Source organism: Elephantulus edwardii, unplaced genomic scaffold (genome assembly GCF_000299155.1).
Source record: "Elephantulus edwardii isolate Elephantulus edwardi_28Jun2011 unplaced genomic scaffold, EleEdw1.0 scaffold00054, whole genome shotgun sequence".
NCBI classification, from domain to species: Eukaryota; Metazoa; Chordata; class Mammalia; order Macroscelidea; family Macroscelididae; genus Elephantulus; species Elephantulus edwardii.
Genome location: NW_006399804.1, coordinates 5,615,648 through 5,633,259, shown reverse-complemented (window position 1 = coordinate 5,633,259; position 17,612 = coordinate 5,615,648). Strand labels below are relative to the sequence as shown.

Sequence of the window (17,612 nt, the reverse complement as noted above, 5' to 3'; positions counted from 1 at the left end):
ACAGTGAAATGTACTACCTCCCCACAAACATACTTCTCAATTTACAAAGGTAGTATGTTCATTTCGTACAGCAAATGTGTATTACTTTTATAATTAGGAATACAAATTACTTTATTCTTGAAATACATTAATTTTTAAAAAACAACCTGAAATTGTATGGGGAATATGGACAGTTTCTTTCGTGTTTATGAGGATGAGGAGGATTGAGGTACATTTATTGGTGATATACTCTGTGCCAGTTCTTGATGTACTTTTCCCGCCAAATTATTTTTTGTTTTGTTATTTTTAAAGGTTTCACTTTTTTGTTTTACATGGTTTTAATTTTGCATCTAGATTCTCATACCCCTCATTAGTATTCAAGGAAAACATTTTTTAAAATGCAAATCATCCCACACTAATAAATTGTACAGTTGACTAAATCTGAATTTGTTTTCTTTATTTCTTTTTAAAATAAATTTTTATTTTGTACTGGTTTGCTTACAAGATTCATATATGTCCAACTAATTTTCATTTGCTAATTTAGCAATAGGTATTGAGCACCTGTTACTACACTGGGGTCTCTTGGTGTTGCAGTTGCAGGTGGTTCCATGTACACAACCACGAGCCAAGAGATTGGTGGTTTGAAACCACTTAGAGGTTCCTGAGAGAACAAGGCTGGTTATCTGCTTGGGAAAAGTCACACTCTTGAAAACTTTCTGATGCAGTTCTACTCTGTACATTCAGTGGTACAACAGTAATAGCAGTGAGTGTGTTTTATTGTAAAAGGAAACCGCTCAAAACCTTCTCTTTTTACTGAAATCCTCAGCTATGGTCCAGACCCAGTGAGATCTGTCAGGGGCCTCCCGATTTCACACTGATAGGAAGCTCTACTGGCTGGTTTCCCAGTGGTCACTGGCCTGTGAATTGAAATAGCAGAACCCAAAAGAATATATTCTGAATCCAGAATTTTAGAGATTGCAAGCTCCTCCTCTCCGTTTCTCTCCTGATCTAGCTAGCATATTTATTCTGAATTTCTAGAACTAAATGTGAGCCACATCACTCGTCCCTGACCCACCCATGTTTGTGCATTCCACACTAAGCCTCAGCTTAGAGTTTCCTGGGTTGATCAGGTGGCCAGATTTTATAGGAAGGGACACTTAGTATCATACATAGTATTTGTGTCTCACTTTGACTTTAAGCTACCCCTGTGTGCCCATATACATTCTGCTGGTATAATTCTCCATTTCCTAGTCAATATCTGTGAATTATTAAGCCATTCAAGTAGACATCAGGCAAAAGACTCTTTACATTATTTGACTTCATGACTTTCAAAATGAACTTTAAAGGTAGCTCAGGAGAAATGAACAGTTCCTCCAGATGAGCAGTGCATTATATTGGAGGGCAAAGCTGAATGCTGAAGGCAAGAACCCTTAATTATGCGCAGAATGGTTTCTGTCTGTCTTCGTGCACACAAATGCCACATCAGGTTTGCCCTTTGGAAACCTCACAGCATAGCTTGTCAAGAAACCTTTTCAGCATTCGATGGAATCTCCCTGAAATGAGAGAGAAAAGTCTTGTGGCATTACAAAAGATTTTGGGAGCTTTGAATTATATTTAGGAAGAAGGGACAGAAAAGGATTTGTGGTATGAGAGAAGAAATGTAGACTGAGAGAGAAAATGGAGATTACTGTAGACCTTAGAACATAAGAGAGAGTGTAGTACATGGGGTTAACTGATTGAGATTTTAGAAAATGGAAGCATTCTGAAATAGGAAAGAGAACGTGGTAAACAAGGTAAGGGTCGGATGTAGACTCCAATATTGAAGGGAGAGAGACAGAAAATAGATTTTCTTTTCTGCTTCCTGTAACATAATTGGTGGATAGTGATTTTTGTTTTCCTGTTGTCATGCTGAGCTTTTCAGAGTTGAGTTTGTAATAAACTGTCAAGGCTTTTGTTTTTTCCGACTAAGGAATTTTTATTGTGATAGTCCTTTTGGTATTTCACAAGAATTCTCTTAGTATCTTTAATACCATTTGTCTTTGCTTTTCCTACTATTTCTTTAGCCTCTTATCTGACTGAGTCACAATCAACTCATAGCTGACCCTCCAAGGTCAGTTTTCAGAGGCAGTTTAATTTCACAGGAGGAGATTGCTTATTCTAGTCCCGCAAGTGCAGGTGGTGGATTAGAACTATGCATCTTTGGGATGATAGTACAACTCTTTACCACTAGGCTACCAGAGCTCCCTTCTCAACTGAGAAGCAACACTCAAGTCAGCTTCCACTATCTATTGCTCCCTGTTGAGAAACAGTGAAAATAATATAGAACTTCGTTGATTCACTTATTAATTCAACTATAATTTGATGAGCACCTTCTACAAACAGGTACTGGCAGAAGGAAAGGAACATAAATAAAAACCAGGTTCTGTCCTAGCAAGAAAGAGGCAAGGGTAGAATTGAGGAGGGGTCTGAGGGGATCAGGGCTTCTGCCCTGCAGTAATCTTAATACTCTGGTAACCAGCGTCCAGTTGACTTCAAGGGGACTGACTCATGGCAACTCCATATATATGAGTGGGTGGGAGATGTGTGAGCTGCTAAGAATGCTCTGTGACATGTGATGTTTAAATTAAATCATCATAGCCAACTCTACCAATAGTTGTATCTTGAAAACTGTCTCTTGGCAGATATTCCCAACAGCTCTGTCCTTTATGGCTGTTTAAATAAAGACATTTTTGTCTGGCTATTCCTCATGGTACTCAAACCATCTTATGACTAAGAAGACTAGATTAAAATGCTTTTTGAATATATTACTGTCGAGGCAGCTTCCCCTCATGGTGGGCCTACACAACTGATCAGAGCATTGCCAGGTGCTGCTGTCTTCATTCATTTGAGTCCATTATTGCTACTGTTGTGTCAGTCTGTCTCACTGAGGGTTTCCTTTCTTGGTGACCCTCTCCTTTATCAAGCACAGTGTCTTTTCTGTCGCTGGGTCTTTCCTGATGACGTGATCAAAGTAAGCAGACGTCTTAACCATCCTCGTCTCCAAGAAACATTCTGCTTGTGACTGTTAAGAATATTCTGAGTAAAACATTCTTAAACACTGTCACTTAGTTGTTTTTCATTCAGGTGACCCTGTAGGACAGAATAGAACTGCCCATTAGGGATTCTGAGGTGATAAATCTTTAAACTGCCAACGTCTCATTTAGCAACCAGATGTTTTCTGTTAACTCTTTTGTTTAGCCACGAAATGCTTAACCCACTGTTCTGCCAGAGATTCCTGGTACATATTTGGGGAAAGAAAAGCAAAAAGACACTGGTTAAGGACTGGGTAAAGCTATTGTTTTTGGGTGCTGGCAAGTCCATTTTTACTACTAGTGACCCTGAGAACAGACCTGTCCCCTGACCTGTTCTTGTGCCATCCTCACCACTCTGATATGCTTAAGCCCATTGTTACAGCCATTGGCTTGTCTATCTTGTTGGAGTCTTCCTCTGACCCTCCACATTCCCTAGCATGATATCTTTTTCCAAGGACTAACATTTCCTGACAACGTGCCCAAAGGATGTGGGATGAAGTTTCACCATCCCTGCCTGTAAGGAGCACCCTGGTAGCATTTTCTTTGGCCAGTCCTTGGGATATTCAGTACTGTTCTTCAACACCACCATTCAAAGGTATCATTTCTTCTTTGGTTATCCTTATTTATTATCTAACTTTTAGATGTTAGATTATCAAATACATTCAAACTGTTAGAGCCAGAAGGAGCCAGCCAGCCAGCCAGCCCATCCTCTTTGTGTTACAGGAAAGAAATCTGAAGCCAGAGGGCTAAGGGTTGTCTGAAGTTACCTAACAGCTGGCCAGCACCAGAGCTCAGCCTGAATGCAGGCTTTCTGGACTCTGGTGGGTACTCGTCCCACAGCATGGAGCTAGCCCAGGCAGAGCAGGGAGCCTGGAGATGTTTAGGGGTGTTATGGAGACTTGATCAAAAGAAGGAGAAAAGCTGAAGTCTTTGTAGTCTGCTATTTATGAAGTTAAATATGATTGTTTGACCTTAAGTTAAGGTATTTATTTATTCTCTGAACTCAGTTTTCTCTTCTTCAAAATGGAATTTTTTCTTTAAATGGAGATTAAATTTCATATCAATGGAATTTTTCTGCAGACTTTATGAGGTAATAACATAGAAAATGCCTGTGATGTTACTAGGCTTAAGATAACTGCTTAGAGTTAATTAAAAATGATCCCATTCTCATTCCTATGGGATCTTTGTTACAAAGCAACGATATAATAATCACAATAGAGGGATGAGATGAAGGAGATGTGGTAAAAACCTAATCAACTTGTCATTTATTTAAGTGGTTTTTGGTGGGGCTTTGTTTTTGACAGATAGTGTGGAATTTCTTTGAATTGTCGTTTTTTTTAATTGGAGGGTTTTTTCTTTGCCTCTCTAGGTATTTTGGCCTTCTCATAGTTTAAATATATTATTCTTACTGGATTTTTTCCTTTTTATTTGCTTCAGTTTAACATGTAGTATTTTCCAAAACTTCTGAGCTTTCTGTATGAAATTTTGAATATGCAGTGGTTCATTTTTATTCCCTGGTGTATGCCCGTGGTCTAGAGGGTATTAATTTGTAAAGAGTTTCAGTTCTTCCCTGGAATAAACCATGAAGTCTAAGTATTTTTTCCACTGCAGGGTATATCACATTCAGCACTTTGAGTTGTTTTTATAACTCTTATGATCTCTCATTAGAAATACTTCTCTAAAAGGATGTTTTGTGGCATGACATTTTGCTGCCAGGCGTCTGAAATAAGACAGAACCTTGAATATCTAATTCTGAAAGTATTAACAAAGGAAATTTTGGAAAAAAATATTCCCCTGGGATGAGTAAAGTATTTTTACATTTTATTCATACATGATTGTTTAGAAAAAAATTACATGTTTCTTTTCCTGTCTGAACTTCTGGCGCCACCTATTTCAGTAGCAGTGACATCAGGATGGTTTGTAGCCTTCCGCCCCCAACAACAACAACAAAAATTAGTTAAGTTTCATTTCTATGCCCAACTAAAAACAATTTCTCAGCAGTGCCGACTCATACCCATCATGTGTAAACACAAATATACTCTATTTGAAATTTAGCACAATTGTATCCATTTAGAGAGCACAGAATATTATTAATAGTATTCTCACCCACTCTTATTCCATACCTGGGCCTGATGGCTGTAAACTTGTCACATAGACAGACCAACTATATAGGTCCTGCTGTTGAAAGAGTCACATGTGAAAGAGAACACTTTCCAAAGTTCAAGCTATATAACAAATCCTTATTTTCCTGATTTGGGCATGTCAGTTTAGAAGAATTTTATATTAAGACTGAAGATGTCTGTGTTTACCATTGTGGAATCTAAGGTAATTTTAGCATCTTTTTTTCTTTTTTCTTGTCAAACAACCTTTCAATGTGACAAATATTTTTCTTTACTTTTGAGGGAGAAGACAATAAGAGATTAGAGTTATTCTTCCATAGATCCTTCAAGTGAAGAGGGAAAAAAATTAATATTATTCTCAGAGAGATTATTATAGACCTATAGAAGTCAAAATTAAATTTAAGAAAAAAGGCAGATACTCATCTCTGAAGTGTGTAGCTGTTGACAAAGGGACCACTGTTTTCTGCCTAAACTCATTCACTGGGCTAAGTTATTTCAGATTTGACAGGTAAACAGTTGTGTCTGTGGCTCAAATCCAAAGGCAGATGATTCAAATCCACCAGCTGCTCCAAAGTAGAAAGATGTACGGTTTTTCTTGTGTGATCTACAGCCTTTGCAAACCCACTGGAGGATCAGCTTTGCATCAGATCCCACTCAGCAGCAGTGAATGAGAGCGATTCACCTCATCTGGAGGGGAACGCACCTCTCTCACAGGACAGGAAGCTTTCGGCAGTAGAGGTCTTACCACAGGTGGGCAATGAGGAGGTTGATGGTTATAAAATGGTTGTATTCCATTTAGAGGCCTGGATTTTAGGAAGTAACAAATTCAGTGTCAGTCACCGAATTCCATGTTGGGGCAGATATATGAAGGAAAATAAGACATGTTCCTGGACCCAGCGTGCACATGAAACAGTCAACACTTCTTGGCACTGTTGGGAACCAGAAGCCACTTAAACTAGCTAAATAGATTAAAAATCTAATTGAGAACTCATTTAGGACTCTCTTTTTTTAAAAAAAAAGATTTTGTACAAGAACATAATTCAATCTGCCTTAATTTAAAAAAAAAGATAATTTACTGACTCATGTATCAAAAAATCTAAATGTACTTTAGTCTAAAAGCTCAGTTTCCCATTATCTGTTTGTCTTTTTCTCTCAACTCTGCATTCTTTGTGTTTGCTTTATCTTAACAACTTTACATTTTTCTTTTATAAGTTCACAGGAAAATGTCCTCTTGTCCCCCAGCAATTCTGGGGCCTGACTCTCATTGGTCCATATTGGGCCATGTAGCTTTCCCTGATGACGTTGCCATTGTCAGGGGAACGGAGGGTGTGTATTGCTTGGGCATTGCCATGTTCTGCTTCTAAGACACATTTGAGAATCAGATTGGTGCTGTCCTGCTTAAGGACAGGGTGTCATCAACAAAAATAGCTGCATAGATGTTGAGCAACAAGAATAAGTGTCTATCACAGGTATGAATGACCACAAGAGAGAAAGCTTACCTGAAAAAATTAAGAGAGCAGCAGTGGATATTGTTGTTGTTGTTGTTAGGTGCTCTTGAGTTGAGTAAGACCCATAGCGACCCTGTGAACAATAGATCTGAACACTTCCTATCCTGTGTCATCCTCACACTCCCTGACATATTAGGGCTCATTGTGGCCATCATCATGTCTATCCACCTGGTTGAGGATCTTCCTCCCCTTCACTGACCCTCTGCCTTTCTGAGCATCATGTCCTTCTCCAAGGAATAGTCCCTCCTATAACGTGCCTGAACTATGTGAGGTGAAGCCTCATCATCTTTGCCTTCAAAGAGCACTCGAGCTGCACCCTCTCCAAGACTTAATTTGTTCAGTTAAGAGAGTAGTTGTATGATTATGTCATTAGATGTGCTGTAGGCGTTGAGAGCAGGACATAAGTGAAGGATGGAGTGGTTGAAACTTCATCGAACTCTGATGGTTATGAACATAGCCTTTCAGGATGGGTAGGACTCTTAGTTTGACTCTGAAAATACATGTATATTTTTATAAAAATTCTTTAAGGAACAGATTCGTGTTAGGCTGCTTTTTAGCTAGCTGGTCATGTCTTCATTTCAATAAATAGTTACTGAGCAGGGGCTGTCTCAGAAGTCTCTCAATCCCACTGCTGGGTAGTTGGCAAATCCCACACAAGTCGAGGTGATCAGGCACCTTCCAGGACCACTGCCACCCTCCTCACCAAAGCAATGACTTCTAAACTTCTGTGCGTGGTCATCCTTGGGCTGCCTGGCTCGGGCAAGGGGACTGTGTGCCAAATGATCACCCAGAACTTCAACTTCCAGCATCTCTCCAGCGGCCACTTCTTGTAAGAAAACATCCGAGCGAACACAGAGTTAGTGATAAGGCAAAGCAGTGCATACAGAAAGGTCTCTTGGTTCCAGATCATGTGATCACACGCCTAATGATGTCGGAGATGGAGAACAGGCAAGAACAGCACTGGCTACTAGATGGTTTTCCTAGGACTTGCAGTCTGTTTCAATGCAGTATACATTATTTATCAGGCAGAAGCCCCGGACAGAATCTGTGAGCTGGATCTAGTGATCTCTTTGCATATTCCGTTTGAAACACTCAAAGATCGTCTCAGCAGACATTGGATTCACCCTCCTAGTGGGAGAGGATACAATCTGGTGTCCAGTCCACCTCGTATGTGGCATTGATGACATCACTGGTGAACCATTAGTCCAGCAGGAAGATGATAAACCTGAAGCAGTTGCTGCTAGGCTAAGATAATACAAAGTAGTGGCAAATTCAGTCATTGATTTATACAGGTGCTGAGGTGTGCACTATTAGTTTTCTGGGACAGAGATTTTTAAGTTTTTAAAGCAAAAAAAAACTCAAAACCTTGTTATAAGGAATTGTCAACATGATTTCAGCCATCTCAGAATTTAGAGTGATTTAAAAAAAAAAGCAGCATCTATGTTGAGCATTTCTTTCTTTTAACTATATCAAAGTCGTAACAATAACGCTGGATTAGAGAAACTTTGTACATTGCTGCAAATGACAGCTATAGCCATCCGCCCATGTTTCTAAGCACAGTCATCAGTTTAAAAGTGTGCGGCAACGTTTAATAGAGGAGGAACAACTGAGAAAGGAGGGTGAGATTGGATGTACAACTTGACGAATATAATCAATGCTTCTGACTTACTTGTACATGCAGAAACTATCTGTTTTACTGTGTAAATTCTCAGCAATGAAAAAAAGTTTAAGTCCGTATTCCTTCTGGACAGACATCAAAATGATAGGTGGTCACCTCTGTTTATGTATATCATGGCTAAAAGCAGAAAAGACTAGAAAGATACTTACCTTTGTTTTACTGACTTTGCTTAGGTATTCCACTATGATGAGTATAACAAGTTATGGATTAAAGTTCAAAGAATAAGAATTCCAGAGCATTTAATTGTGCTTATGTGGAACAGGTATGCAGAGATCAAGGTGATCCTGGCACTTAGTTTAAAAGAAAGTTGTATGTCAGAATTGTATCCTCTCATCATATTTGATTCAATATGAACAGGAACATCAGGATTGGAGGAAGAGTCACTGACAGCCAGCCATGTGCAGATGGCACAGCCTTGCTTGCCAAAAACAAAGAAAACTTGAAACATTTACTGATAAAGACTAAAGCCTGTGGCTGTAAGTACAAATTACAGCTCATCATGAAGAAAACAAAATTCTCACTATATGACCAATAAGAAACACGGAAAGTTGTCAAGAATTTGAAGTTGTAAGGGATTTTATTTACTTGGTTGCATAGTCAAAGCCCAAGGAAGCAACGGTCAAGAGATCAAGTGACATATTACATCAGGAAAATCTGCTGCAAAAAAGCTCATTAACACATTGAAAAGCGAAGATGTCACTTTGAGTATAAAGTGCACCTGGCTGAGCACAGTCAAATTCTTCATAGGCTTGTCTCCTCATATGCACAGATCTGAATAATGAGTAAAAGAGATCAAAGATGAATTGGAAGAATTGAATCCTTTTGAATTTTATAGATAAACATATATATATTTTGCCAGAAAAAGGAATAAATCTATCTCTCTGGAGAAGGACATCATGCTTGATAAAGTAAAGGACTAGCAAGCAATACAACAGGAAGATGCATAACACTCCCAGCAGCCCCATGACACAGTGTCTCTTGACACACTGGCTGTAATAGCAGGCTCAAATGTATCAGCAGGAATGAGGATAGTGCAGTAATTCTTTCTACTTTCCATGGGGTTGCTGGGAGTGGGAACTGATTCAACAGCACCTAAGGACAACAACTTATTTTCAAAACAGATTTGAAAGAACTATACAGCTATGAACTGGCTAAACCAGTAAACACTGTTTGAAGTATAGAATATTAATTTCATGAGAAAACATCAAGTCTGCAAAGACAGGACCATAAACGGCCACAAATTCTGGACATCATGGTGGAGTGCATCTGTATGAAGCAGAAAGTCATTCTTTTACTATCCCAGAACTCCCAGCAGAAGGCATTTCTCTTCGGAGTTACTAAATCTTAGCCCTATAGTGTAGGAAGGGACCTAGCTCTACAGTCCAGAAAACCCACTGTTTTACTAAATGTAAACTCACATCACAGCCTACAGCTGTTTTGTCTTGATATTAATACTGTCATGTAATCAGATTATAAATCTGTAGAGAAGACTTCACTACCTTTTGGAGAGTAGAGTTGATAGAAATTATGGAAATCTCAGAAGCATTGTCTCACGATATAATTCTTGCAGCTGACTGCAGAAATAGCTACTTGTCTGTGCTAACTTAACCCCGAACCCTAACCCAGCTACATTGCCATCCTCAGGGCTCTGACTCCTGGCACACCTCCTGCAGGTTTCTTAGGAGAAGAGATGACCTCATCTTTCCCCCTCTGAGTGGCTAATGTGTTTGAATGGCTGACTTTGCAGTTAGCAGCTCAACTACTACAAGTACCACCAGGGCTCCCAGAGACTCCACAGTAGGAACCCCCTAAGTTATAAGCTGTTTACGGGCAGGATCCACCTTCCACATTTCCATGTGCCTCACATGCTAGCACTCACAGTATGCACTGGCTAAATTTAGTCATGAAAGGAAGCTTTATGATAGGAGAATGGGGACACCTTTTGCTGCTGATAATCTTCTTCTCTCTAGAAATTGGCCTATCCAGACAGAACAAAAGGATTAAGAATATTTAGAATAAATTTTTTATCTCCATGCTCCAGGATTCTAGGTGATCCTTCAGCTGTACAAGGTAGGAGAGATGTGGGGAAACAGAAGCAGGGGATGGAAGTGGCTTTGCTGCCCATTCAGAACATTTTTCTGCCTCCCTTGGTTTTCTCTGTCTTCTGCAGTCCATAAATGAGGCAGACAGAGGAAACTTTCTCTTCCATACATGTTTTGTTCTTTGTTTTAAAGCCATCTTTCTTCAGAATCCTGGGAATATCCCTGAGCTTAATTTACAGTATAATTCAAACCCCTGGAGATGGCCCTTTCTTGTGAGACTAATGATAAATAGAACAAAAAACAATATTTCCAGTCAGCAATTATGTTTTTACTGTTCTAGAATTAATTTCAGTTTCCATCTCTTCACAGTATGCATGTTAAGTATAACCTGAGGAAGAAGACTTGTACCCAGCTTTAGAGTTTTTCTGCTTTTAGTTTTAATATGCATTTGACTATTTTCAAAGCAACCTGGAAAAGAATAGAATTGGTGGTTTTCACCCTAGGTATATAGTTTTTATTTTAATTATTCCTTACATAAAGTATAACCACAGTATTAATCAATGTCAAGAGATTGGCTTGCCGAGAAAGTCTCCCCACAAAAGATCCCAGTGCAGTGCTCTGTAAGTAGAAGTTAGACCCAAATTGTCATGTGTATAGTTTGTAAATTAATTCATAAATACTGTTATTTGGCACAGGCACCATTACCAGTCAGAATTCAATTATAGAATAGAATCTACTTGGAGTCTGATGTAGATAGCCAGGAATTAATTATATTAGTGGGCCTTAAGTGGTGACATAGTAGTAAGAAACGGTACTGTAATCCCAAAGGCATGATGTTCGAATCCAGCTGCTCTGCAGGAAAAGGATGGGCAGCCTCCTCCAGTGCCGTTTTCTGCCTCTGAAAACCCACTGGAAGATCAGTTATAGGTCAGCTCCAACTTGAAGGGACAGAACAACAGTGACTATTAAGTCACAGAAGAGATCTGTCTGAATGCTGAAGAAGCTGTTACAGCTTGAGTAATGGTGAGCAAATGTGTTTTTTTTACAGCTAGATCACTACTGACAAGGAAAGAGTCCCCAGTTACTAAGAAGTCTTAAGTGCTGTGTTGTTGTTGTTGATTGCTGTCAAGTCAGGCACAACTCAACAAAAGACCTGAAGCCTTTCTACAACTATCGTCATTTCTCAAAGTTCATAGAGTTTCCAGAGGTATGTTGTTTAGGAAGTGGATGCCACTCCTGAGTTTGAACCCACCCAGAGGTGACTTAAAAGGTCATGCAATGGTTTAGTCATCCTGGGCAAGGGCAATAACCACAGCCGTCACAGTCTCTGCTCTCGTGGGCTTCCTATCAAGAGGAGACAGACATTACACAGCTAAGAGTAACCACAGTGGTGCTCAGGCTAAGAAGGAAATGAAAATAAATAATAAGGAGACTTAACTGGAGATGAGGGCAGGGTGCCAGCAAGGCCTCTCTAAGGAGTTGAATTTGCCAGGTGAAGCAGGAAGGGGGAGGTGTGGGGAAGGGCTGAGTGTGATGGGGAACAGAAGGCAGCCCTTGAGACTAAAGCACAGCATGAGGGAAAAGTGGGCTGTGGGGCTATGGACTGTGGAGGTCAGGCAGAGCTTCGAGGTCACTCTATAAGGACTTTTTCCTAAGAGCACTAGGAACTGGAAGTCATCTTTTGAGTATGGGGTGATTGCAGATGCATATATTTAAAAGTTCACAGTGACTGCCTCTTAGAGAATGAATTGGAAGAAGAAAGGGTGTCAGGCTACTGAGAGGTGATCAGTTCAAATCCACAAGCTAGTTGCTCAGCTGGAGACAGACGAGCACTCTTTTTCTCCAAAGATTTACAGCCTTAGAAACTCAGCAGAGGGACAGTCTAAATGAGAATCAACTTGATGGCAGAGGGTTTGGCTTTGATTTTCTACATTTCCAAACATGACATTCTTTCCTGAGATGACAAAATAAAAAAAGATTAATATTAACAAGGGCTGGGAAGGAGGATGAGGAGAAATTAGAACCCTCGTCCATTAGGGATGGGACTGTAAAATGGTGCAGCTGCTGCAGAATATAGTTTGATGAGTGCTCAAAAAGTTAAGCATAAATTTACCAGTTAGACCCACTTATATCCCCAAAGGAATTGAAAACAGGAAAGCAAACAGAAAATTGTACCCTAGTATTCATTGCTGCGTTATTCACAACATCTGAAAGGTGGAAACAGTGCCTCCACTGACAGGTGAATGGGCATGCAAAATGTGTACAGACATCGAGTTGATTATGACTCATAATGATCCCACAGAACATCGTGGAATCATCCTGTAGAGTTTCCAAATCTAATTTTTATAGCAGCAGACTGTCACATCTTTATCTTGCAGAAGCAGCAAAGTGGATCCAAATTCCTAACTTTTCGGTTAGCATTCGAACATTTAATTATCGTACTACAGGTCCCCCCTTTTTATATACATCATTGAATTCTACACTTAAAAATGGTTAACATGCCAGATCCACACCTCAAACCATTCACAAAAATCAACTTAAAGTAGATCAGAGACCTGGGGGTAAAGCCCAAAGCCATAAAGACCCTAAGACACAGAGTGGGACCAAGCTTCAAAGGCCAATCCTATTGTATAAAGAGGCTGACAAATACAGTAGAAATGCACAATCAGAAGAGGATAAACTTGATGAATGGGACCTTCTAGGAATTAAATACCTGTGTGCATCAAAAACTTTTCCAGGGTAAAAAGAAACTCTACCAACTGGGAAAAAACATTTGGCAATACCATCTCTGACAGTGGTCTCATAACAGAAGTTTACAGAATACTACAGGCCTCCACAAGAAAAAGACCCATAACCAAATTGCAAAATGGACTAAAGACATGGAAAGACTTAAAGAAGATGACATTTGGATGGCCAACAGACATAAAGAGATGCTCAAAATCACTGGCAATAAGAGAGATGCAAATCAAAACCACAATGAGACATTATCCCACCCCAGTAGCAGTGGCAAAGTTTAACAGAACAGCAAGTAAGAAATGTTGGAGAGGATGTGGAGAGATTAGAATTGTCATACACTATTGGTAGGATTGTAAAAAGGTCAGCCAATCTGGAAGGCAGTTTGCGGTTTCCTCAAAAAGCTGAACATGGAAACTCCAAATGACCCAGCTATTCCATTGCTAGGAATATACTATACTAAATTAGAACTGATACAGACATTTGTACACCAGTGTTCATAGCAGTGTTATTCACCATAGCAAAAACATGGAAACAGCCCTAATATCTAACTACAATCAAGTGAATTGAGAAATTGTGGTACATCCACACAATGGAATACTATGCAGCACTCAGTAACATGGCAAATATACATGCGCACATATAATTGTTGTTATGTGCCGTTGAGTCACTTGCGACTAATTAGAATATTAAAAATCAAAACTCCAAAATAGCAAAAACTCAGGGTTGTTGTTTTTTTTTTTTTTCTAAAAAGAAAAAGCTCTCCATCTAATTTTAGCACGGAGTTTTTTTGCTTTTGAAAACAGACCACTTCTAGAAAATCTAGAGGTTGATTCATATGTTCAGTCCTGCAAGTCCCTTGGCCAAAAGTAGAAAAGGTCATTTTGAGAGGAAGGGTGATATAAGATCACCATGTATAAGAACAGATTTCAGAGCAACTAACATTGATTGCCTCATATTTATAAATATTCTTCAGCAGAAAAATAAATAAAAATAACGAATTATGTTATCTCTGTTAAGACTACTAGCTTATTTCTCTTCAGATCTCCTGAGTTGATGTAGACCCATGGTGCACTGGTGTGACTAAGTAGAACTGCCCCACAGGGTCCCGGACGCTGATCTTCAGTGGAGAAGATCACAGATTTTCTACTGCAGAGATAACAGATAGGTCTGAACCATCGACCTCTCAGTCAGCAGTCAAGTGTTTAATCACTGTTCCACCAGAGCTTCCACCATCTAGTTGTACTAGAAATTATCCTTAAATGAAGAAATAAGCCTTTTTAAAGCATAAATCAAGCTTATCTACAATAGGTTTTAGCTAAAATATGCTCTCATTTATTTCTATTAATAAATTCCTGTGATTGATTAGCAGATCACCTATCACCTAGAAGGGCCCCATGACAGTGGGACATAGATAAATAAGGCCACCTTTTAGTGAGGGGATAGACTAGAAAAGTTTGGGGCACAGTCTGGAAGCTTGCTATGTTTAATTGAAAAATGGTTATTGAGCAGGTAATGATGGGCAAGGTCCAGTGGTGATTAATTTTTTTAAAACGTAATGCATGAGAATGATTGTATGAAACAATGTGAATGGAGAATAGTGTGAAACAAAATGCATTTGAGCTTCGGAAGAAAAGAAATTTTAAGAAATGGTTATTGAGCAATAATGACACAGAAGGTAATGATGTATAGACTGGGGAAGGAGAAGAAACAAGAACAGAAAATGTGTAAAGCGTGAGACCATGGCATCCTGACGTTCTCCTGCCGGGATTCTAGGGAATCTTTCTCAACCTGGTGGAGTAGCTGGGTGCTAGATTGTTGCTAAGTACCATCTCGTTAACTACAGCTACTAGCAACCCTGGGAACAACAGATCTGAGCCTTGCCCTATCCTGCTCCATTCTCACAATCTCTGCCATGCTGGAGCCCATGCCAGTCATTGTGTTAATCCATCTTTTTGAGGATCTTCTTCTCTTTCTCTAAAATTCACCTTTCTCAACATGATTTTTTTTCCCCCAAGGACTTGTCTTGCCTGGAAACATGTCCAAAATATATGAGACAGAGTGTGTCTTAGGAGTATGGTAGCTGTACTTCCTCCAAGACTATTAGTAGTTTGCTAAAAAAGAAATCTATGTTGCCTAGAGCCAAGCCTTCCTTCATAAGGAATATAAACCCCCAGGGTCATGTTTTATTCCTTTTACAGAGTTAATTTGGCTGTTCCATTATGTCGCTGTGTACCCTATTCCTGTTATTACCACTCACCCACATGCTCACATCTAGGAGGTGAACCAGCCCAGTAGGTTCAGGTTAATCATTAGCCCACGTGGACATTCTTTACCTTTCCACTCCCCTTGCGCAAACCTCTTCCTTCCTGGAGTGCACATCACGGCTTTCCTCCTGTCAGACTGTTGACTTCTTGAGGACAGGGAGGAGCCTATTTGCTTATAAGGCTTACCATGTACCTAGCACAGCAAAGCTTATGTTATGACAAAATAGACTTGACAGTTGGACATGGATTTTAAACCAAGTGTAATCCCAAATTCAACACTTGCCTCTTTACATGTGAAAGACAGTTCATATAAGGGCCAAGTTAACATTTTTTAAAATGTTAATTTAAAGCAGTAAAGGCGCTTGCTTCTCTTTTGAATGGAAACATTATAGTCAAGGAGAAAGAAACTAAGAGACATTATAGACCAGCCTGAGAGTGCAATATGGGAAAATATTCAATTATTCATCAGTTGCTTGCTATCGGGTAAATAAATGCATGATGGAACTTTTAGAATTTGGCAAAGCCTTCTAGAGAATCCATTAACCAAATGCATGCTTGATCTTAGAAAATCAAGACCTTTCAGAGAAATTTTTCTTCTGAAAAATTCAATGCCAGATAGCCAAACTTCTTTTTTTTGTTGGTTTTTGTTGTTGTTGTTGTTTGGGGGTTTGTTTTTTTTTTTTTGTTTTTGTTTTTTGTTTGTTTTTTTTGTTGTTTTGTTTTTAGCCAAACTTCTTTTAAAAAGATTCCAACACCTAGATTAGTGAATTAATTTTACTAGAGCTTTTTAGCTCTTAAAAGTGAGCTTTTGAGGGACGTCAGAGAATTTATTCTTGAGAGTGGATATTGATTGCCTAGGATGTGCACACTGCCCACAAGCAAATGCAATTTCTTTGGACTGCATTCTGATAATCACAAATAGCTCTTTGTCAGTCTTGCTCTCTTGTTTCAGGAATGTGTAGAATCTCTTTCTTCAGATTGATCCTTCCAAGACAATGTGTGGTCTGGCAAAGCCACTTCTGGTTTATTGTGTTTGGAGTAATGTTTTAAAATAGTTACATTCAATTATACTTGTTGCCTTTAAGCATGCAATGGAAATGTGTCTGCTTTCAAACCATAAGAGCAAGGGAATTTTTTTTTAAAACTGTTTGATTGTGGTTAAGTCATTTTCTATTCTTCCTGGAGACAAATTGCATAAAAAAGGTCGAGTGGTTCAGGGTCCCTCCCAGAACATCAGAGATGTATGTGAAATGACAGGAAAGAGTCAAATATTAATGAGCATTTTTCAGTCTGTGGGAGAATACTTGGTAAAGGCAGAAAGTTCATTGTCTGGAACAAGTGGTTAAAGGTTTTCAAAGACATTCATAAAAATTTCAACAAGAGGAATAATGAAAAGAAGCTGTTCCGTGCAAGGAATTTTCTTCACGTTACTGTTCTTCCTCTTTGATATAGTAATAACCTGATGGCCACTTACCTGCAGCTAAGAGTATTAACTGAATGACTGCACTGTGTAGATCTAAGGAATTAACTGTGTTCTCTCTCTCTCTCTCTCTGAGAGCCAATGTTTTAGTTGTCTATTTTTTACAAATACCACTCATTACTTTGTGGTGCTGGTGGTTATTATGTGCCGTTGAGTCACCTGTGACTCATAGCAACCCCATGTATGACAATTCTGAAACCTGCCCTGTCCTAAGCTAGTCTCACTGTCTCCAATACACTATTACCCCAGTTATTGTGTCAAACGGTGTCTTCCTCTCCTGTGCTGTCCCTTCATCGTCCTGAGCATGAGATCCTTCTCCAAGGACCAGTTCTTTCCAGCCATATGTCCAGAGTATGTGAGACAGAGCTTCAAAATCCTTGCCTCCAAGGAGCAGCTTAGTTTCACTCTCTCCAGGATAAACCTGTTAATCCTCTTGGCAGTCCATGGTATGTTTAATACTCCAGCATCACAACTCAAAGACATCAATTCTTCTGTCATCCTTCGTCTAGCTCTCTGGTACATGGCAAATAATTACAAAGACCATGGCCTGCATCAGCCACATCTTAGTCTCTAGACTTACATCTTTGCTTCTCAGTACTCTGGAGAGGTCCCTGACTGCAGATTGTCTCAGTACAATTCATCTTTTGATTTCCTGACTGCTGGTGCCAAGAGTGTTGATTGTGGAGCCTAGCAAGGTGAAGTTGATGTCAGGGTCAATTTCTTCATCTATCATG

At 39.4% G+C, this 17,612-nt stretch overlaps 1 pseudogene; it reads left to right on the top strand.

Annotated features, from left to right (window-relative positions):
• The first annotated feature begins 7,388 nt into the window (after window positions 1-7,388).
• LOC102858058 lies at window positions 7,389-8,091 on the top strand (annotated as a pseudogene).
• Window positions 8,092-17,612: the final 9,521 nt, after the last annotated feature.